Source organism: Passer montanus, unplaced genomic scaffold, assembly GCF_014805655.1.
Source record: "Passer montanus isolate IOZ18808 unplaced genomic scaffold, ASM1480565v1 scaffold82, whole genome shotgun sequence".
NCBI lineage: Eukaryota > Metazoa > Chordata > Aves > Passeriformes > Passeridae > Passer > Passer montanus.
Window position 1 is genome coordinate 3120968 of NW_024373479.1, and position 23879 is coordinate 3144846.

The 23879-nt window shown below is 49.7% G+C and overlaps 1 protein-coding gene and 1 long non-coding RNA gene across 3 annotated transcripts in view; one reads left to right on the plus strand and one right to left on the minus strand.

Moving 5' to 3' along the window:
• The window catches only part of DAAM1 (dishevelled associated activator of morphogenesis 1), a 92487-nt gene that overhangs the window by 61799 nt on the left and 6809 nt on the right, over positions 1-23879 (minus strand). For both annotated transcript variants that reach the window (XM_039733041.1, XM_039733042.1), the window contains exon 2: positions 10967-11065. The gene's annotated coding sequence lies outside the window, so the exon portion shown is untranslated. The remainder of the gene's footprint in view (positions 1-10966; positions 11066-23879) is intronic.
• On the plus strand, positions 11383-23368 carry LOC120513523. Its single transcript, XR_005630291.1, has 3 exons — positions 11383-11482; positions 20383-20465; positions 23253-23368. It is a non-coding gene; the product is annotated as an uncharacterized LOC120513523 (long non-coding RNA).

Below are 23879 nucleotides of genomic sequence, written 5' to 3' on the forward strand. Positions count from 1 at the left end.
GGCTACAACACGATGTAGCTTATGGCAAAAGCCCTGCTTTGACCAGGATGGATCTGCACCATCCCGAGCCACAGGGCAGCAGGACTCGATTTTCCAGGACAGCTGCTCAAATCCACCACCTGCAATTCAGAGGACCTGTCTTAATGGGGGCACGTGGTTTTAATTGCCTAATTATCCAGCTTCTGACAGAGGGGAGGGAGCCTTCCACACATGGCTGCTGGGGATGGACCAAAGGAAGGCTCCTCTTCTCCTGCTGGAGCATCCAGAGGGGAATGTCAGCCCAGTGGAGGTCCCAAGGGGATGCATTTAAAAATCAATAGAGGCTATTTTAATGGTTAATCCAGGAAAGTATCAGCATCAGCAGTGTCAATACAAACCCAATTTAAACACACTGAGTACATGCACAGGATTGTTAATTTTTCCTCTGTGCGTTGATTTAACCAAATCTGTTTTTCCCCAGAGTCTGGAGTTCAAACAAGGCATCCACAGCATCTCTAGTGCTTCAGGCAGCCTGCCTGCCTTCATCTCTATATACTGCTCCAAAAATGAGCCTTTCCACCCCACCTGAGCAAACATTTCAGTGAGGAAACCCCCTGGGGGAGCAATATCACAGCAACAATGGTCACAGCCCTGCCAGGGCTAAATATGGGAGTGGATTTCTCTTCTTTGCAGGTTTTCACACCGCACCCGGCACAAATTGCAACACAAGCTTCCCATCCCTGTAGATATTTATACAATTATCTCCCTTTCCATTAAAAAAAGCCTAGCAATTGCAAACAACCACTTTGAAAAAGTGACCCAAGGGGCTCCTGAGAGGCTCAGACACCCTGAGAGAACATAACTATGTTTGATTTTTTAAAATTTAGCCGCATCTGCAGCAGGAGGGCAGACTGGGTGTCGATATATCTGGGACTCACCACACTTCAGACGTGCCCATGAGCACAGATGCACCTTCCCCAAGGCCACTGCAGCCACAGTGGGGGCACAGAGAGCCACAGTGGGGGCACAGAGAGCCACAGTGGGGGCACACAGATCCACAGTGGGGGCACAGAGAGCCACAGTGTCACCCACTCCTGCTGGGGAGCAGCACCAAACTCTGACACCCCGCCACTGCTCTCTGCAGAGATGCTCCCACACCTCCCCTTCACCCCTCTCGCCTTCCCCAAACTGGTTGCTGCCCCTTCCCAAGCTGGTTGTGGCTGGAATGCTTCGTTTTCTTTGGGTTTGTGCTGGAAACGGTGTTGCTAATCCAGAGATGTTTGAGTTACTGCTCTGCAGGGCTGGCACAGAGTCAAGGTCTGCTCTGCTCCGCACCCCACAGCCCCAGAGAGGAGGCTGGGGGTGCACAAGGAGCTGGGAGGGGACACAGCCAGGACAGCTGACCCCAAGTGACCAAAGGGTATTATTCCAGAGTCATGCTCAGCATATAAATCTTGGAGTGATGGCATTCTTACTTCTCCCCATCAACACCATTCTGGTTCACCCACAACGCAAACCCATGGAGAGCCTCACACTTTAAAGAGGTGAGTCCTGGGCATGGTGGGTCTTGAAGAGCTCTTCACACCTGGGGAAGGCTTCAAGTGCCCTGGTGATCACTGACTTGTGGCATTCCTTCAAAGCTCCCCTCCTTTCACAGCTTCAGGGCAATGCATCTGACTGACACCAGGTCTGCCATTGGAGAATACATCCCCAACACCCTGAAACACTCTCCCATTCCTTCAGCAGCTCTTGAAACACCTCTATCAGCAAAAGTGGCAATGGAGCTGGCTGTAGAGGCCACTCAGGGGGGCAGCTTTGCCTTCACCAGAATGTCAGGTCTTCCAGCACAGCCCAGACAACACCATGGATAACAAAGTGGGGCCCAGAAAGTCTAACCAGGACTGAAACCCACGGCTCCATCTCAAATCCTCTCCTGGAACAGTCAGCCTGCAGGCTCGCTGCCCAGACACTGCCCTAAACAGTGAAAAACATTTTCCCCCTTTGTCTGACCTCAGCATCCCATTGCCCCAAACTAACACTGCAGTCTGGATGTCCTAAGGACATGGTAATGACATAATGCAAAGAGAGAATGACCCTCAGATCATCCACAATCTTCTGACTGTTCACAGGGGAAGAAAATTAAATGGCTTTTGGATAACAAATCTTTGCAGGATTTTCCAGCACAAGACCTGTAACACTGAAGTGAAAGCTTGAAGAAGCTGCAAATTGGATTTAGACACCTGAAAATTCCAGTTTCACTCCACTACTGCCAGAGTTGTCACAGAAGGAGAGAAAGCACCCTGTAATAATTGCCTCTCCAGGCAAAAACTTTCCAAATGCCCTTAATGCAGATTTGTAGAGCTGGTAAGAGCTACCCATCCATCCCCATGGACTGCAACATGAGCCATGAGAGCAGGCAGAGAGGAGAAAAAGCATCTTCCAGGCAATCACAGGCATTTTTTTCCCAGCTGAGTGCCTGGTGAGAAGAGCAACCCATGCATCAACAGGAAGGAGCACTTGACACATGCCAGGGCTTTCTAAATTCACTTTCAAGAGATTTACCAACACGTCCTATGGAAAAGGAGAAAAGGAATGTGTGCTATGCAAATCCAGCCTCAGACTGCTCCCTGCCTAATCTAGCTTTAGATTCAAATGCTTATTACCATGGCATCTAATCGGGTCATGTGGAATAGACAGGTTTCCTTTGGGCCTCCAGGACTTCAGCTGTGCTCTTACTAAGGCACTGAATGGAGAAAGAAAAAAGGAAACAAAGAGGGGGGAAAAAATCACCCCCAACACTGCAAAGAATTCTGGTTTTAGTGGAAACCAGGCCTGGAAAGAAGCATTGACACCTACCAGTAAAAGCCAGGCTGATATGCAAACATTTGGCAGCTCACCAAGAACATACTGAATGTCAAATCCTGTTTGCACCCCACCATATCCCTGCAGGGAAGTGGTGGTAGCTGGTCTTTTCTTCCAGGGTCTCTCCCTTCCCCCTGAGACAAGGTGATGAAATGATCTCACACCCACACAGGACCCACATAGCAGCAGCACCAAGGCCAGCTGGTCACACCACAGCCCCCAGACCATACAGATGCTCTGAGCACCCACACCAGCACCTCCAGAGCCTGGGTAACTTGTGCCAAGGAGCTGAGTTTAGGGAGGAAGGGGGTACCTCACTGCATTAGGGTCTGCAGCAGGACACAGGGACCATGGGAATGTCATTCCCAGAGGCAACCACCTCCCCGTCTGCTGGCACACAGCTCTGGCCACAATAACCTCTGGCCTGAGCAGCACCAGGCAAAATGCTTCATTTAACTTCTGAGTTTGTGAAATTTGTTCTGCTCAAACCAGTCCTGGCACCTCCGGGACAGAATCCACAACCATGCAGCTGCAGCTCAGCCACTGGGCACCAGAAACACCCCAGAGGCAGGGACACAGGATCCCCCAACTCAGGCTTCTCCTCTCCCTCTGCTGCTCACCTGCCAGACTGTGCTTTCCTGTGACACAGCACGGTGAGGTTTCCAACAGCATGGTCCAGATCCCACCTTCAGGATGCTGAATCCCAGCAGCATGGCCTCTCCTGCCTCCACAGTGCCAAACTGCACGTGGACTGGAACCAGCTCCAGCAAAAGTCAAGACATCCAAATGCTGCTACCAATTTCTGAAGACCCTACAAGACAGTGCTGACCCTGTTACGCTAGCAAAACTGCATTTGGTGGGGTGAGCAGCACTAGGAATACCAACATGAAGGGAAAGATTTCCTCCTGTGAATCTCAGCAACATAAGCCACTTTTAGAGTGAGGCTGCAGGATGAACTTACATTTATTAGACATCAGAGAATTCACTGAGGTGAACATCCCCCCTGGCAACACCTACATGTCTGCACAGAGAGCTGCAGCGTGGGCTCTCTGCTGTCTCATAACATGGCAAATCCAACTAAAGCACTCTTTATGCCTTGGATGTTCATAACATTTATGTGTATTCCCTGGTGTCTAGTACAGGCTGAGGTTTCACTGCATCCCTTAATAAAAAACCTCTGTAACACCCTTCTCAACTTGATGGCTGTTTTGACCAAAACTGCAGCAGCCCCACAAATTTGAGATGAAAAACCAATCTGAAAGAAAGGACAAAACCAGGCAATGGACTTAATGAATTGTCAGTGATGGAAGGAGGAGCAGCTGGACAGACCGACTTTAAAGCTTCCCTTCATTAGGAAATTTAACTAAAATCATGGGTTAGCTTTCAACAATGCATATTATTACTGAGCAGAGTGAGGCAGCTGATATTCTGCCACTCAGGCACATGTTTCTCTGTGCTTCATCATTTACTGAATTAATAATCAAATGCTTTGAAAAGAGAAGGAAAAAAAAAAAAACCCAGAGGAACCAGAGGCTGCAGCTCTCAGTGTTCTCAGCCTGCTCAAAGACCAAGCCACATTTACCAGGGCCTGCATTGCTGCCTGGCTGTGCTGGTGCCTGGCCAGGCTCTCCCTCCAGCACCTCCCCAGCTCACAGCTGCACCTGGAACTGGTCTGGGGGACTTTTTTCCTTGCTCCTGTAGCCAAAACATCCAGCAGGGATGGTTAAACCAGGTGGAAAGACCCCTGTTTCCATGCAGCCCAGCCTGGGGCACAGAAGGAAGAAACTTTGTGAGACTCCGTGCCCAAGGACACAGATGGAGGATTTTATGGAGGAGCCCTTCCCAGCACCAAAGGAGCCATGCAAACAGTATTTACCAGGTCACAGGTACTAAATACCCCAGCAAAGTCACGCTCACTTGTGAAGCAAGAAAGAAAAATTCTCATTCCTGTATCTACAGCCACTGCCACTTCTACAGCAGGGTCCAGGACAGGGTCATTCCCAGTGATGACTGTGAGGAAGTCCTAGTGAAGAAATCCATGGCACAGAGACTCATGGATAGCTCACACACAAGTGAAAAAATATTCCCAAGCCTCTGAAGCCGCATTGCTGGAGCTGTGGATAACACTCAGGCAGAGAGCATGGTTTGCTTGTGATAAGCCAGGATGACAACCCAGTGGAAATGTAAAAATAATTTAATGAATAAGTATATTTAGATTTATAATCCCACAGCAGCTTTATTTATAGAGATGCCAATCACTTTTACACAGATATAAAATTGGCTGGCAGAATGCCTTAGACTATATCCAGAAACCCATCTGTAACAAATCTAAGCTGTGATATCCCTGCATACACTTGGCCAAACAATAACGCTGATGCCAGTCATCTTCACTTTAAATGTGCAGATGGGCCAAGGGGGGCTCGCCAAGCCTTCCCCACAGCCAGAAATGGATGAATTCCCCTACCACCTACAGTAAACTGGTTGGGGAAAGGACCAGATGAAGGAAAACCAGTCACCATCTGGGCTGTGTGGATTGCAACACCAGCTAAACGCTGGCTGGAGAACAAGCCTGCATGCAGCTGGCTACAGGTGAACCTCTTTCAGAACCTTGCATCACTGAAGTGGGCAGTTGTAAGCAAGGTGAAAAACCCCAAGGAGCTCTGCATCACCTTTAAAAGGTGGGGGCATTAAAGTAGGGCTCTTGGATATGTTTTTTTTTTTTCATTCATCGTTCAAGACACAAAGCTGGGGCAGAGGAAGATGCAGGAGAAATTAACTGGAAGTCATCACTTGGCTCAATCTCAAAGCAGATGAGGATTTCTAGTGATCCTTGCCCAGGATCTCACAACTTTATCTAAGCCTGCAGATGTCAAGGGGAGAGGCTGCTGTGGATTTCCACAGGGCTGGTGACCACCTGGAAAGCTGAAAAGTCACAACTAATTCACAAGAAACAAAGAAAAAACCTGCTCTTGATCCCAGTGGGACTTCTGGGGACTGGCTGTCTCAGAAATGGGGCAAAACAGGGATGGCTCCATGTCAAATACAGACTGTGGGTAACAGCAAATTGTCCATAAGGGTTTCAGTATATTGGCAAATCCAAGGTGGAAAAGGTTACTCTGGAATATTACTTTGAATAGCTCTGGGAACAAGCCCAGCATTAATTTTCAACAATTACTCAGCAAATGATTTGAATAAACTGAGGAAGGCTCATGCACACATACTGACAGCATTATTTGGTAGATTTTTGCCTCTGCTCCTAAGATAATTTATGACAAAACAACTTCCAGCAAAGATGATCACTTTCCAGACCAATGAGCATATTCAACTACCCTTGGGGACAAGGTAACCTCTCAAGATCCCTTCCAGCGCAATTTTAGTACCATTTTACACCACAAACTATTTTAACACTGGCATTTGCTCTGATTTATCCCTGGAAATAAGTTTGTCCAAAAGAAAAACTGATGGAAAGAAAAAAAAAAAACAGAAACCCAACAGCACTTTTCTCTTTCAAGGACAAAGCAAAATAAAACAACCAAGCACAGAGCAAAGGCATCCTCGATCCAAATGTTTTCCAAAACATTTCCAAATGTTTCTCAAAGCTTCCAGATGAAGCTTTCATAACTAGGCTGCAACCCCTCCAAAGCCTGGGGCATTAAGCATGGCATCATGGTGTGCTGCAGCAGACACCAAGGAAATGGCTGGTGGGGACTTTGCCAATGGCACACGTGCCAAAACACACCCGAGAGCCCTGCAGAGAAAACACAGTGTGTCAAGAAAAAACTGCCTCTGCTTCCTCCACAGGGCATATTCCAATGTGACAGAGGAGCTTGATTGCTGCGTGGGCTTCCAGGATCAGTCAGTCCCTCTCCACTGAGCACTGGTGAGGCCACACCTCAAGTGTTGTGTCCAGTTCCGGACCCCTCACAACAAGAAGGACATTAAGGTGTCCAGAGAAGGGAAGGGAGCTGGAGAGGGTCTGGAGAACAAGTCTGATGAGGATCAGCTGTGGGGGCTCAGCCTGAAGAAAAGGAGGCTCAGAGGGGACCTTCTCACTCTGCAATTCCCTGACAGGAGGGGGCAGCCAGGTGGGGCTCAGGCTCTGCTCCCAGGGAACAGGGACAGGACAAAAGGACACGGCCTCAAACTACATCAGGAGAGGCTCAGGTTGGACATCAGGAAGAATTTCTTCACTGAAAGGGTTGTTAAGCATTAGGACAGAATGCCCAGGATGGTGGTGGAGTCACTATCCCTAGAGGTGTTCAAGCAACAACTGCATGTGGCACTCAGTGCTGTGGTTTGGTTGACAAGGTGGTGTTTGATCAAAGACTGGACTCATTGATCTTGGAGGACTTTTCCAACTGTAATGATTCTATAAATACACGTGGCCAGATGTCCTCACCTTCTCGGCAGGCTTTTGAGTTTATTCCAAGCAAATGAAGATCCTTCCCTGCCTCTCTTTTTGAATTGCAAACAAAGAATTCAATAAAATAGTTTTTAAAAAAAGTTTAAAACCTACTTATGGAATGGCATGGAGAGAAAACTGTACATTTTCTACATTCAAGCTAAAAATTCTGAAGTCCTGTCCACACACCATCAAATGTGGATGTTTATGGTTACTACACAGAGAAAACTGAGACAGTTGTGGGAGATTCTGGTCTGAGCAGCTGACCACAAGCACAGCAGCCAAAGGATGAGCACTGAGGTGTCAGCGGGGCTCAGCTGCAGGAACTGACCACTCTGGGGAGGGGGGACTGGCACACAGCTGGTCCCCATCCTCAGCCTCCTCATCCCACTGCTGACACAACTTCCATCAGAAGCAGCGTAAGGCAGGGTCTGGGTCCTTCAAAGCCCAAAGCTCATCTCCACCTCTTTCAACATGCTCCTGGACACAATCAAAGCCCCTCCTACCAACTGTACATGGGCTTTGGATTAGACCTTTTGTAGAGTAGGAAAAAAAAAAAAAAGCCTTTCTTGAGGATGATAAAGTCTAGACACTACCATATATTTTCCAGCTGATGCAGCAAACCTAAAAAGCCCTCCCTTGATCTCGGACTGTCACGATCAAAGCCATTATCCCATTCGGAGCCCTTCTGAAACTCTAGCTTCCAAATGTGCAAGTTATTTTTAAAATCTAAACCAGGCCAAGCCTCTTGTTTGGAGTTTTATGAGGAAAATGGGGTGTGTTCCTCCCAAACCTTCCCCCACCACGTCTGGAAGTGGCTGGTGGGCACATGGTGGAGGACCAGAGCAGGGAGGGAGCCCCATGTCTGGGGACACCTCAGTGGCCACGATCTCCTTGCATGGGGGGACACAGCTGAAGCCCCAAGGTGGCTCTGGTGTGGGGAATAGTCCCCATCCTTGACTGAGAGAGTTTTTTGGAGACCACACGTTGTTTGCATCCCCATCCTCAGGATTTGTGCCTGCCTTTGGCACCCTCCATCACTCAGTGTGTTACTCTGGAGACAAAGAAAAGGAAACAGCTTGAGATACTTTCCTTTTCTACAGAAATTAAATAAAAATAAGCACTATGAATTTCCTTTACCAAATAGCAGAATGATCAAGTGCACAAATAACATCCAGCTCTGCACCAAGGCAGAACCAGGGAAATAAGGTAATCAAAATCATTCTCCAGTCTCTTGGTGCCGTTTTTCAGCTGGCTGAAAGGAAAGAAAAGATACACAGTCCTGCAAAAGAACAGGAAAGCCAAAGAGGCATCAACCTCTGCCTTAAGTGGGATGCTCAAGGAGAGATGGTGAAAGACCAGCCAGGTCATCCCAGACCAGCTGGTGCTGCGTGGGGAGCACCAGAGCTCCTGGCATGCTGTGGCCTCTGCAGGAGAGGGAACCTGTGGTCAGCTCCAATCACCAAAGCTCACAGTGTCCAGACTGGAAAAAAATAAAGGATGGATGGTCTGGAATGATGAGGAGTTTGGAGAGAACTTTGAAAGGCTTTTTGAAAGCAGGCGACCACCAAGCTTCCTGTACCACATCCTCAGGTAGACTTTTGGGGATATCCTTCAAAGAGAGATGGGGACAGAAGGTGGATCACACTGCAGAAAGAAGAGAGCAACACAGAGCATTCACATGCTCCAAAGCTATTTAAAAACCAAATGAGGCTCCCCAGTGAGCACTTAATTTAGCTAAGCAACTTCTAAAGCACCAGGCAAATGAGCCACATCATCTCCTCTTCCTCCCAGCATCCATCTGGTCTCCACCACTCTGTCACCTCCCTTCCCCTCCATGTTTTCACTCTCCTCCACTCCCAGCAGCTCTGCTCCTCCTCCCCACCTCTCCCTGTGCCCAAAACAAGCAGATCTGTGAAAAGCCCAGTGAAGCAGGCAGGCACACACCAGTAGGATGGGGATTAGAGACCTGCCACCCCTCCAGCACCCCTCACTGTGGCTGGAGGGACCATGCCAGGCAGGAGCACTGGCTGTGCTGCACATCACACATTCCCAGGGCTTCAGGAGGTGCTGTCTGAACCACCACCAGCTTTCCAGCTGGGCAAACATCAAGGAAAAAATCAGGGCCCAGTGAAGCAGGCAGGCACCAGTAGGATGTGGATTGGAGACCTGCCACCCTTCCACTCCAGCACCCCTCACTGTGGCGGGAGGGACCATGCCAGGCAGGAGCACTGGCTGTGCTGCACATCACACATTCCCAGGGCTTCAGGAGGTGCTGTCTGAACCACCACCAGCTTTCCAGCTGGGCAAACATCAAGGAAAAAATCAGCTTGACAGGCTTTCTTAAGAGTATTTCCATCAAGTAGGACTTTCCCACCTCCACGCACACCGGAGCAGAAAAAGCAAAGGCCACCGGCAACACGCTGCTGGTTGTGACAGCCACATCAGCCCCAGAGGGATTTGCCAGGGGATTTGTCTCTCCAAATTGTTACTCTGGAGCTGGGACAGGATGTGGGATCATGCCCAGCTTCAGCTCTGCCACAGCAGAGTCCAACACATGCCCCACCACTCGTCTTTACTCTTCCCAGCAAACGCAGAGGGAAGATGGACTTCAACCTCAACCTTCACACAAGCAATTTTCCCTGAAGTCACCAAAACCCTGCAGATCTCTTTGGCCCCACCTTGTCCCCTCCAGACCCCTTCCCTTTCATGAGCTTCTCCCAGGGAAGGAGAACAAAGCCCAGCTGCACACCCATATCTCCAAGAAGGGCTACCACAAAGCTACCAACCTCAAAAAGTTATGCTCCCTCTCACACAGGAAAGCAGAGAAACTGATGGCAATGACTGCCTCTGGATTTAAAAGCATCTAAACCCATCAGGAAAGCAGCATGCACCCTGAACCCTCGCTCCCAGGATTTGCACATTGGACATGATAAATGAGGCAGCTGATAAGCCAGCACCTCACAACCCAACCCCTACCACGCCAGCTCAGGAAGAAAGGGAAGCCAAAGGGAAGAAAGCAAATTGTCCAGCCCCACACTGCCATCAGAACAGGGCCACTCATCTGCTCTCGGTGAGAAACACTGAAGGGAAAACATCACAATTCACTCAGGTTCCAGGCATGAACCAGGGCTGGTTCAGCACCTCACTGCTCTCCCTGCCAGGCTTCCCAGCCATCCCACCCTCCTCTGCAGTGACCTCCTGAGTCTTTCTCATCTCCTGTGCTAGAGATGGGAAATGTGTGCATTAACAGTCCCCTTTCCCAAACCAAACATAGCAAACACAGGCTGAAAAACAGCAAATTCCCAATCCTGCCAAACTTACAGTGGTAACTTATTTCCAGACAGAGCTGTGATTTTTATAAGGGATACCACTGGGTTAAGGAGTCAAAGCCATGACTGTATGAGTGAAAGCAAAAGCCTTTCATTCCTGTAAGGTCTTTTTTCCCTCCCCTGCTCCTGAAATGACAGGGAGCAACGCAGCTCTTGCCAGTTCAGCAGGGTGAAGGCTTGGCTGAGAGCAGCCTCATTAAACTGGCTGGGTGTTCAGCACCAATCCAAACACTCAGACCTCTGATCCCCACATGACAGGCTGGGAACCACAGGCAACTCACAATTAAACCCGTGACAATCAGGGAAAATCCATACAACCCCCCCAAGCTGAACCCCCCAACACCACCCCCACCCTCCCTGCTTTCATTTATTTATTTATTTGTTTACTTACATAAGCCTCATGGCAGATAACTTGGAGGAAATCGGATGCTTTAATGATTAAGCCACACTTAGGCAGCCCTCTGGAAGATAAATACACCCTTTGGTAACCCTGCAACAGAAACAGAAGGTACAAACAGACAGTAACTAATTATTCTGATTAAATCTTGGAAGACCTGAAATACCCGACTGCAGCAGAACAAAGCCAGCATGCAGCAGGGGCTGCTGCTCGTAAAAAAAAATAAAATAAATAAGTCACACCCTTTTTTTGAAAGAATTCACCCAAATAAACCTTAAGTGCTTCTGTGCCGTGTTTGTTTGTGTGTTTTGTTTCTGAAGGTCTAGGCAGCTGATAGGAAATCTCTGCCATGCCCTGGAGGGATCCCGTCGCCTTCAGCTAAAATTAGACTTCAAGGGAAGGGGGAAGGCGGCGTCTCCAGCCCAACACGCACTCGAGGAGCGGCGCGTGGGGGTTTTTCCTCCTTTCCCATCGAAACCAAACACACAGGGGATCGAGGATGAAAAGAAGGTAGGGAAAATAAACAAATAAGGCGCACTCCGAAGGGGGAAAGGCGGGGACAGCAGGTCTACCCCGCTGCTAGCCTGGGAGGGATGTGAGCCAGGGATGGGATGCGGGCAGGTGGGGAGGCAGGATGCAGTGGGATGCTCAATGCAGCAGTGAGAGGAGCTTGCAAAGCCCACCAGCGTGGATATGGAGTTAGGCACCTGCTTTATTGGTGTCCAAGAAACATGCCAGGAGCCTGTTTGAGCCAATGCTGCAGACCAAGACAAGGGGATGTGCTCAGCAGACATTCCTGTGCTCTCCTTGCCTTGGAGGAAAACCAGATTTCCCCTCCACCCCTTCCCTCTGCCCTCCCCCCACCACACTAAATGCCAGTGGAGCTCAGGGGAATATTTAATCTCAAACCTCAGTAATCAATCAGTTCACCCTCATGCATGAGAAAGAGGCACAGCGGTAAGCACCAAATCCCATTTCCATCCAGCAATCCGACGGTTTAATTACCTACATAACACTTCCCTTTTAACATAAATCCTGAAGAGATCCAGGCAGCCCCCAGGCTATGGGTGGGGAAGGACATGGTGATGGGGAAGAACATGGGGAAGGGGTGGAAGAAAGGGAGGAGAAGCCATTACGGCAATTATTTAAAATGACAGCTTTCTATGGCTGCTCCACTTGGCTGTTGGCACAGCCATTGCTTGACCTTGTGTTGGCTGTCCCAGAGGATGTGCAACAAGCCCAACATCCAGCCCTGCCACCAGAAGCTGCATCTGCTTCTTTCCAACACACCAGCGAGCATGTGGGAAAGAGGGCATGGAAAATGCAAGGTGGGCACACGTGGAATGGACTGCCCAGGCTCTGACACAAATAACAGCAACGGAGCCTCTCCACTGGTGCTGCCAGACTTACTCCAAAGCCTGCTCACTTCAAAAGGAGCCTTCCTAGCAGGGTCTGAGCAGGTTTGGGATCACACCTGTTATTCCAAGTGCAAGAATGGCTGGACCAGCAGCACCATCACACAGCTGCCAGTGCAACAGGTAGGCAGCTGTCAAATACATCCCCCCTTTGTCCAACCAGACCAGTCCCGAGGGGCACAGCTCACAAGCAGCCATGCTGAAATATATACATATTGTTTTTAAATATAAACACATGCACAGACTTTTCTAATATATAGGAACAAAAGAGGGGACACCCCGCTGAAACCCCATGAGCAGCTCCAGTGCTCTCACAGCGATGGAGGAAATGAGAAGCAGAGACCAGGCACACACCCGCTTGCCACGGCGTGTTTTGGCTCTGGGAACGTTTCTGGATTCTCCAGCTTGAGCTCTGACCTCCAAGAGATATAAAATGGTTTCAGAGCCACTCTGGAGGAGAAGTGGAGGGGTTCCTGGGGGCTCAGCCAGGCAGGTGGAGCAGGATGAGAGGTGGGATCCAGGTGCTCACAGGGACAGCTGAGCCAGTCCATGCCCCACCAGTTCAGAGGCCTTCAGAACACCCATTGTGCACAGGAAGAGGCCAGGAACAGCCCCAAACCCCCAGTGCACAGCAGAAAGCAAGGTCCCCTCATCCATCCATGAGCACAGTTCCAGCCTCACCACATCACAGTTCTCAGATAAAGTCAGGGGAACAAGCTCAGGACTGGGGTGGTTGGGGTTGCCTTTGACTTCTCTATGTGTAGCAGAGCTGTGTTTCTGAACCCTCTTTCTCCAGGCAGATCCAGTGGCAGGCTTTGTAAACACATGTGCACTGCTTCCAAGGGGCTCATAAAAGCAGGGGAGGTGGTGCAGAGCAACAGGAAATTTTCAACTCCTCTTGAGAGAAAGCATCACTCAGAGATGTGGAAGGAAAACCTACCTGTAAACCCAGATTTCTGCACTGTGGTCTCTTCAAAGGCCAATAATCCCACCCCTCCCTTTTTTTACTGGCTTCAATTTCCCAAGATCTGTAAGATCAGGAAATGCTTGGCACAGTGGACTAAGCCCTCAAACTCCACACAGAAGGAAACTATTGCTCTTACACCCTGCCTGAACTCTTCATTCCACACCAGAAGGTGCACAATTATCAGGGATCAGGCACCATCAGATGCTGGCAGCGTGTTCCCAGAGGATCCAGTTGCATCCTCATGCTCTCCCAAAGAGCAGAACTTTGCAGTGCAATTCAGGACAGAGATACTCTGTGCAGTATCTAGAGCAAATTAAACCTCCCAGGCACAGCAGCAAGCATGGATTTATTGATTCATGGAAAATGTCCTTATAAATTACTTCATTCAGATCAACGGGACAAGACAAAACGAGGACTCTCCTCGGCAGTGAGAGGTTGCACTGCAGTAGTTTCAGTCACACGTTCCAGAAGAAATCACTTTTTCAGAGCAGACATTTCTTACAGGGCTTTGGGAGGTAGCAGAGGGCAACAGAGTGGCCAGTGCAGATCTGTGTCACATCTCACCTGGTCCCCACCTCTCTGCCCCACAGCAGGCAGAGCCAACGCATGATTTTTGCAAGCAAATAGGGAAAAACCACTGCTTGGCATCATTTTCACAGCTGCAGAAACTCCATCCACACCTGCTTGCTGGCTTACACAGGGCTGCAGCCACCAGGTGGGATGGGACCCCTCTGGGGTCTGCTCACTGTGGAACAGGGAGGTGGGACTGTCTCCCTGGTGAGATGTGGCACAGATCCATTAGGATCTCTTCGTACTGTCCTCCTCCAACCCTGTGAAGCTACATTTAGGAGTGTTTGCCCTGAAAGTGATTTCTCCTAGAGTATGGGGCTCCCAAACACTGCAGCTTGTTGATCTTATCAGCTTCTCTTGCTACTGATGGCTTAACCTGCTTTCATCAAGCTCAAACTCTCTTCAGGGCTACCTGTGGTCTGCATTCAGGATGCTGAGCCGAGGCTAAGGCCACTTTCTGCAAGTGTTTGTTCCAGTGGCCAAATGCAGCTCAAATACAAATAAATATCCAGATGTCCCCGTGCCTTGTTCAGGATTGCATGCACCTGGCTTTGGCTTCCAGGCATGGGCTGGAGAGCTGCTGGATGCCATTTTATAGCTTCTTGATGAAAAGGCAAGAGGAGCATTCCCATTCCCCAGCACAAAACATTTCCCCAGCTTTTGTGCACGTGCAGCTCTTCCCTGCACACTCATCAGCCAAACCAGGGTCAGGCACTGCCCTTCCACCACGGGTTCTGCTCACAGACTGCCTCTTTTGCTAATCACAGCTCAAAAGGCAGCACTGACAGAAACAGAGGACCCACTCTCAAGCTGCACCAAGGGAAATACAGGTTGGATATTAGGAAAAAAATTTTTTACAGAAAGAATGATGAAGTTCTGGAATTGTCTGCCCAGGGAGGTGGTGCAGTCACCATCCCTGGGTGTGTTTAACAAAGCCTGAATGTGGCACTGGGGGCCAGGGTTTAGCTGAGGCGTTGGGGCTGGGCTGGACTCTATGATCTTGAAGGTCTCTTCCAACCCAGTGATTCTGTGAAAATATTATTCCACAGCTCCAAATCACTGCCTGTGCTCCCTGTCCTCTTTATATTACTCCCCAGCTTTGAGAATCAGCACCAACCCAGGCCCCCTTCAGAGCACCACCAGCCCAGACGCCGAGTCACGCTGCTGGATGCCTCCAGGATGGCACCCACCGAGGGCTTCCAGGAATGCCTCTGCCTCCTGTCAACTCCCCCGCTGCAAAACATTAAAACTACAATTATCTCAGCAGATTAACAACGAGCACAGCATCTCCGGCAGCAGTCTGAGGCAGGGACTCCCGGCAGCAGCGAGTTCAAGTTACCAGGGCACTGAGGCACACACAGCTGTGTTTGTGGTCCCTGCTGATCTCAGGCACCTCCGCCCTGCCACGCTGCCTCACCCCTTCCCCCAAACACACCCCGTTTCCCTCGGCGCTGATCAGCATTTGGATAAATAAACGTGTCTCATCACATCTATTCACTTAACCCACCGCTGAGGGGTTGCCATTCCCACGTGGAGTGGCTTTGGGAGAGCCATTAGCATTTTATTCTGCAATCTCCGGTGTGATGTGGTCCCTTGGCTCCTCCCAGCCCCAGGGCACAGCTCCTGGCTCCCCAGCATCCTCCTGGCTTATGGACATTGCAAAGGCAGGGAGGTGAGATCTCACCTTTCTGAGCTGAAAACTGGCCCCACCACGGAGTGCTGCTCTGCTCCAGAGACACCAGGAAAGGAAGGACAAACTGCCTTGTCCCTGGGGAGCAATCCTCTGCTTCCCTGAACCAACAGACTCAGGCACTGCCACAGAAGATGAGGAGCTGATCTGTCAAGGGTGAAGCTGATTTACCCTAATTTTATCTAAAATTTGGGGCAGGAACCAATATCTTCTCTGTGGGTGCCTGTGATAGAACCTGAGGGAACGGGATGAAGTTGTGTCAGGGGAGGTTGAGGCTGAATATTAAGGAAAGGTTCTTCCCCCAGAGGGTGGCTGGGCACTGGAACAGGCTCCCCAGGGTGGTGATTACAGCATCAAATCACCAGAGTGATTTGACAGAGTTCAAGGAACATTTGGACAACACTCTGAGGCACATGGTGTGATTCTTGGGATGTCCTGTGCAGGGCCAGAGTTTGAACTCAGTGATCCTTAAGGGTCCCTTCCAGCTCAGGACATTCTATGCTTCCATGATAATTTACCTCCCCTCTCCATCTGTAAGCCAAATCAGAGATAAAGCAGGTCAGTGGCTCATTATTTTAGGAACCATGATGAGACATATATATATCAGGAACAGCCCCAAACCCCCAGTGCACAGCAGAAAGCAAGGTCCCCTCATCCATCCATGAGCACAGTTCCAGCCTCACCACATCACAGTTCTCAGATAAAGTCAGGGGAACAAGCTCAGGACTGGGGTGGTTGGGGTTGCCTTTGACTTCTCTATGTGTAGCAGAGCTGTGTTTCTGAACCCTCTTTCTCCAGGCAGATCCAGTGGCAGGCTTTGTAAACACATGTGCACTGCTTCCAAGGGGCTCATAAAAGCAGGGGAGGTGGTGCAGAGCAACAGGAATTTTTCAACTCCTCTTGAGAGGAAGCATCACTCAGAGATGTAGAAGGAAAACCTACCTGTAAACCCAGATTTCTGCACTGCGGTCTCTTCAAAGGCCAATAATCTCACCCCTCCCTTTTTTTACTGGCTTCAATTTCCCAAGATCTGTAAGATCAGGAAATGCTTGGCACAGTGGACTAAGCCCTCAAACTCCACACAGAAGGAAACTATTGCTCTTACACCCTGCCTGAACTCTTCATTCCACACCAGAAGGTGCACAATTATCAGGGATCAGGCACCATCAGATGCTGGCAGCGTGTTCCCAGAGGATCCAGTTGCATCCTCATGCTCTCCCAAAGAGCAGAACTTTGCAGTGCAATTCAGGACAGAGATACTCTGTGCAGTATCTAGAGCAAATTAAACCTCCCAGGCACAGCAGCAAGCATGGATTTATTGATTCATGGAAAATGTCCTTATAAATTACTTCATTCAGATCAACGGGACAAGACAAAACGAGGACTCTCCTCGGCAGTGAGAGGTTGCACTGCAGTAGTTTCAGTCACACGTTCCAGCAGAAATCACTTTTTCAGAGCAGACATTTCTTACAGGGCTTTGGGAGGTAGCAGAGGGCAACAGAGTGGCCAGTGCAGATCTGTGTCACATCTCACCTGGTCCCCACCTCTCTGCCCCACAGCAGGCAGAGCCAACGCATGATTTTTGCAAGCAAATAGGGAAAAAACACTGCTTGGCATCATTTTCACAGCTGCAGAAACTCCATCCACACCTGCTTGCTGGCTTACACAGGGCTGCAGCCACCAGGTGGGATGGGACACCCACCTGGTGTCCCCAGCCACCCCTCTGGGGTCTGCTCACCGTGGAACAGGGAGGGAGGACTGTCTCCCTGGTGAGATGTGGCACAGATCCATTAGGATCTCTTCTGTACTGTCCTCCTCCAACCCTGTGAAGCTACATTTAGGAGTGTTTGCCCTGAAAGTGATTTCTCCTAGAGTATGGGGCTCCCAAACACTGCAGCTTGTTGATCTTATCAGCTTCTCTTGCTACTGATGGCTTAACCTGCTTTCATCAAGCTCAAACTCTCTTCAGGGCTACCTGTGGTCTGCATTCAGGATGCTGAGCCGAGGCTAAGGCCACTTTCTGCAAGTGTTTGTTCCAGTGGCCAAATGCAGCTCAAATACAAATAAATATCCAGATGTCCCCGTGCCTTGTTCAGGATTGCATGCACCTGGCTTTGGCTTCCAGGCATGGGCTGGAGAGCTGCTGGATGCCATTTTATAGCTTCTTGATGAAAAGGCAAGAGGAGCATTCCCATTCCCCAGCACAAAACATTTCCCCAGCTTTTGTGCACGTGCAGCTCTTCCCTGCACACTCATCAGCCAAACCAGGGTCAGGCACTGCCCTTCCACCACGGGTTCTGCTCACAGACTGCCTCTTTTGCTAATCACAGCTCAAAAGGCAGCACTGACAGAACCAGAGGACACAGTCTCAAGCTGCACCAAGGGAAATACAGGTTGGATATTAGGAAAAAAATTTTTTACAGAAAGAATGATGAAGTTCTGGAATTGTCTGCCCAGGGAGGTGGTGCAGTCACCATCCCTGGGTGTGTTTAACAAAGCCTGGATGTGGCACTGGGTGCCAGGGTTTAGCTGAGGCGTTGGGGCTGGGCTGGACTCTATGATCTTGAAGGTCTCTTCCAACCCAGTGATTCTGTGAAAATATTATTCCACAGCTCCAAATCACTGCCTGTGCTCCCTGTCCTCTTTATATTACTCCCCAGCTTTGAGAATCAGCACCAACCCAGGCCCCCTTCAGAGCACCACCAGCCCAGACGCCGAGTCACGCTGCTGGATGCCTCCAGGATGGCACCCACCGAGGGCTTCCAGGAATGCCTCTGCCTCCTGTCAACTCCCCCGCTGCAAAACATTAAAACTACAATTATCTCAGCAGATTAACAACGAGCACAGCATCTCCGGCAGCAGTCTGAGGCAGGGACTCCCGGCAGCAGCGAGTTCAAGTTACCAGGGCACTGAGGCACACACAGCTGTGTTTGTGGTCCCTGCTGATCTCAGGCACCTCCGCCCTGCCACGCTGCCTCACCCCTTCCCCCAAACACACCCCGTTTCCCTCGGCGCTGATCAGCATTTGGATAAATAAACGTGTCTCATCACATCTATTCACTTAACCCACCGCTGAGGGGTTGCCATTCCCACGTGGAGTGGCTTTGGGAGAGCCATTAGCATTTTATTCTGCAATCTCCGGTGTGATGTGGTCCCTTGGTTCCTCCCAGCCCCAGGGCACAGCTCCTGGCTCCCCAGCATCCTCCTGGCTTATGGACATTGCAAAGGCAGGGAGGTGAGATCTCACCTTTCTGAGCTGAAAACTGGCCTCACCACGGAGTGCTGCTCTGCTCCAGAGACACCAGGAAAGGAAGGACAAACTGCCTTGTCCCTGGGGAGCAATCCTCTGTTTCCCTGAACCAACAGACTCAGGCACTGCCACAGAAGATGAGGAGCTGATCTGTCAAGGGTGAAGCTGATTTACCCTAATTTTATCTAAAATTTGGGGCAGGAACCAATATCTTCTCTGTGGGTGCCTGTGATAGAACCTGAGGGAACGGGATGAAGTTGTGTCAGGGGAGGTTGAGGCTGAATATTAAGGAAAGGTTCTTCCCCCAGAGGGTGGCTGGGCACTGGAACAGGCTCCCCAGGGTGGTGATTACAGCATCAAATCACCAGAGTGATTTGACAGAGTTCAAGGAACATTTGGACAACACTCTGAGGCACATGGTGTGATTCTTGGGATGTCCTGTGCAGGGCCAGAGTTTGAACTCAGTGATCCTTAAGGGTCCCTTCCAGCTCAGGACATTCTATGCTTCCATGATAATTTACCTCCCCTCTCCATCTGTAAGCCAAATCAGAGATAAAGCAGGTCAGTGGCTCATTATTTTAGGAACCATGATGAGACATATATATATATTTTTTTTTTTTAATTAAAGGGAAACTCATTTACTTAAACACTTCAATTGGCTTAATTATCCCAATCCAGGAGTTTGCTGGTGCAGTCTTTGTTTTGTTTCTTTTTAAATAACAGAAGTAATCATCCCAGGGAGGGCAAACATCCATTTCCCATGGAAGTCATCCAGGCTTTTCCTGGCATCCTGGAAGGGAGCAGCAGCAGAGTGTGAAGGGCTGGCACAGAGGTGGATAAGAGGGTTAAATCCAGCTGCTCAGAGATAAGCTGGTTACACACCAGGGCAGCAAATGGGGGAATATAGGTTTGCCAGCCTCCAGCAAATACCTGCACAAGGCACTCACTTGCATGGCTGACACTGGGTATTTAACTCAGAAGTTGCCAATATTAGAGACCCTGAAGCCACATTTCACTAAAGTTCTCCTGCTGATGAACTGCTTTCCTGGCTCCTCTGAAGCCAGCAACAGTGAGGGCTGAAAAAATTAAGTGACTCCTGGTTTTGAGGCCAGCATGGCAGAGAAGATGCAGCAGGACATTTTACCTGTTTTTGCGGCTTTCTGGTCTTTCAACGACCCTTGTGAGGCCAGACTCAGAAGAGTCTGAGATGCTGCCACACAGAAGAGTTTGAGATGCTGTTACACAGGACAAACCTCAGGAGATAAAGCAACAAAGACCCAGCCAGCAGCTCTGGCAGAGCACCCACACAGACAGAACAGGGTGCAAACAGGCATCCCCCACCACACAGCTTGTGTGTTGTGTGCCTAACCCCAGGCACACATTCCCAAGTGGCACCTTTGGACTGACACATTAAATTTCACTACTGGCCTTTAATTTCCCTTTTGTGTTCCAAGACTAAAATTTTTCTCATTTGCTACTCAAGCTGACCAACAGCTTTTTATTTTCCTTTGCATCCAGAAATACAGAACTGCTGCTTCTGGGAATTATGCAAAGATGGAGAGGGACCTTTTCTCTGTCCTGAAGCCACCAGCCATGCCCAGGTAGGTGCAGCTCAGCCACTAAACTTCGAAACCTGCCAGACAATGGAAAGTTTATGGCTATGCTGGAATTCCTTGTGCTTCCAAAACCTGCATCACATGAAACTCTGGAGCTGGAACCCTCCACAGAGATGCCCATCAAGCATCCCACACTTTGGCCCTGGTCCAGACACAGGTAAGCAGGAAAGAGTTTCAGCCATGGGATGCCCAATCCTGCTCTTCTCCTGGCTCCATCCAGAGGCAGCCAGCTGCATCCCGTGTTAGTGTGATTTCCATAATCAAAAAGGGAGTTAGCCTCCATAACCACAACCCAAAGGGTGTATTTAGCTCCACTGGAAGACAAAGGAGATCATGTCCACCGCAGATTAAATTAGCTGAGCCTGCTTACGCCAGGAGCGCCCATCTACCATCCATGGCAGCTCCCACAGATTTATTCCCAGCTCCACACTTTAGTGATCCCCCATGGAGGAACAGACCTGCTCCACAAAAGCTCTGAAAAGCAAAGAGGTGGAAGAATGGGTCCAACAGGTTTCCAAAGCCTTGGGCAGGACACAGTCTCTTGGAAGGGTTTGTGTCATCTGTCTGGACCCTGGAGCCATGGCATGGGATGAGGTGCAGGAACCCATATGGGGCTGCAACTCCTTCATCCCAGAGTGAGGAAGAGGATGACAGGGAACAATGGGGGGCCCGCTGAAACCACCCCAGAGCCCAGCTCCAGTGTGTCCCCTGCAGCCCAGCACAAGAGGACGAGGACCTTTCCTTCAGATCTGCCTCCCAGGAAAAGGTTCACTTCTCCTGCCTCATTTCCATGGATATAATTTCATCCCCCACCTCCTTTGCTGCACTCTCACGCAACTCAAAGACGCAGCCAAAGACGTGGTTATTTTTACATTTTCCTCCCAGGAGATGGTATCTCCACGGGGCACGGCTGCCATGCCTCATCAGATCACTGCACCAAACCGCCTCAGCCCCACGACAGCAGGATGAAGTCGGGGGGACACCCTGCCACAGGTATTTTTCTGTCTCACAGGCATCAAAACTCAGCAGCTTTTCAGTCAAGAGCATCCCAAAAAAGCAAAACAGCACCAGTCCTGGAGGTTGTTCCAGCTCCTCTCTCCCTAACTCCCACCCAAGCACTGAAACCATCTTCCAGCCATCCCAGTTTCAGATTTTTCTGAGGTTTTTGCAGTTGTCATGGAACCCTGGAAGGCACTTCCTTCATCCACATCCAGATCTTTGTGGATTCAGGATTCCTAAATTTCCCCAGTACAGAAAGTGACTGGGTTTGGCCATGCCATGATGTCAAGGTCCACGACATGACCTCCATGATGTGGCACATGGGCTTCAGCACAGCATTCCATGTCTTTAGACTTATTTGGCACTTTTACACTGGGAGAAGAAAAAAAAAGCAGCGCTTCCATGAATAAACCAAGAGCTTTTGGAATTTGGGGAGTGGGGAGATGGACAGCAAAATTCTAGGCATGCAGGGAAAAGCTGGTTTGTGCTTTTTGTGCTCTCCTGTCCCTAGGAGAGTTCCAAGCGGGGCAGAAGGGGTCTGCTGCATGTTGCAGCACATCTGCAGCAGCTACACCCTGCAAGTTCACCCAGTGTTTTCCTTTTCCCCTTTCCCTGAGATCACTCTTGCCATCATGTGTCCCTGACAGCCAGGCCAGGCTTGCAGGGAAGAAGGCATCACCTGTGCATGGCTTCTCTGTAGCTACTTTACAAATAAAAGTGATCATAATGAACGTTCGCACCTAGAAGAAATCCCAGTGCCCTTCCCCCTCCTACACCTCCCAAAGCAGAGCTCGGATCCAGCTGCTCTGCAACCTTATCTTGATGCAGAAACAGTCTGGGACAGAGATACAAGGGCTCCCTGAAGGCACAGCTTATTAAAGGCATCTTTCCTTAATCAGTTCTCTTCAAAAACACCGCACTGAAGCGCCGTTCCCGGACTGGTTTCCATCACAGCAGCAGCAAACACCCCCAGCCTGGCGAGGTCGTGTGTCCCCCTGGAAAGCCAAAGGGTTTTTCCAGGCTAAAAAGCAACCTAAAACCAAACAGATATGTCCAAGACAAGGCACTCTGGGGGACCTGCAGCTGAGAGTCACAAGAAGCTTCCAAACACATCCCTGCTCTTAACCCAGGGATGTCACAGGAATGGGGGCCAGCACAGTAATGAAGTCCACGGGATGCTCCCTCTGCATCCAGCAGCTTTTCCCACCAGCCCCACTCCTGCTACCGCAGGGGACTGCACACTTGCAGTCAAACACTGCTAATCCCAGGTTTCAAGAACCAGAGCTACAAAACAACCACACAAAGAGGCAGCAGCAGCTCACACGCATCCCGGGAACCTCCCTGCAGCCAACGCCTCTCTGTTTATCCAACACGCCATCTCCACTCGTTCAGCTATTTCCATCCCACCCTGCTATTAATGGATGCAGAAGGCGGTTGGGTGAGGCCTTCGACAAAAATCTCATTTAGAGATCAAGACAAGCTTAATTGGTTTCTAGCCAGACCTGCACAAAGATGGGTTACTCCACAAATACAGTTGCTAATCTGCCCATTATACTCCCTAAACTCCCACCCACAAAGAAAAGGGAAATAAAGCAAAGATGCACAAAGGAATGCAGGATTTTGAGTGTGTTACTTCCAGCTAAGAACACATCACGAGTGGTGAATTCTACAAGAACAAGCCCTTTGTTTTTCTTTGAAGGAAAAGGATAACCAAGCAGTAAACAAAATAACAACCAAAAGACCTAACATAGATTAAATCTGCATTTTCCACAGGCAATCCCCAGCTATTCTTGAAGAGCATTTCCAGCAGCTATTGTTTCTGTGGGCAGGCAGAGGAAAAGCTTACACGGCCAAGGAGACGTCATGTCACAAGTGACAGAGTAGAAAGGATGGGGAACCTCGTGATCAAAAAGCACAGGACTGAAACCCTGGAGAGCTGAATTCACTTCCGAACTTGGCTGTAAAAAAAAAAAAAAATTAAATTCGCGAATTTCCTGTGTGATCACATCCTAGATGATTTATTCAAAACCTGGTGTTGAAAAGCCAAGGGAGGGGGAAGGAAGCAGGAGGAGGAAGGGGAAGACACGGCCCTGTGGGCTTTTAATAAGCTTGGGGTTAGAGCAGCACGGGCAAGCTGTGAACATCCATCTGCATTGGGCACTGCATGACCTGGAGCTGGTGCTGGGAAAGCAATGAATATCCCACAAGCTCAGGTGAGAGCCTGCCCTGCTGCTGTGCCCAGGTGTGTGCCGTGGGCTCACATCCCAGAGGCTTCTGTAACGCTGGACTCCCAACAGAAACACAGCCACATGCACAATCGAAAGGTTAGGGATGGTTTCCCCTCCTGGCGCTACATGAGAATTTAGAACCAAGAACACAAATCTGTCCCCTGAGTGCAGC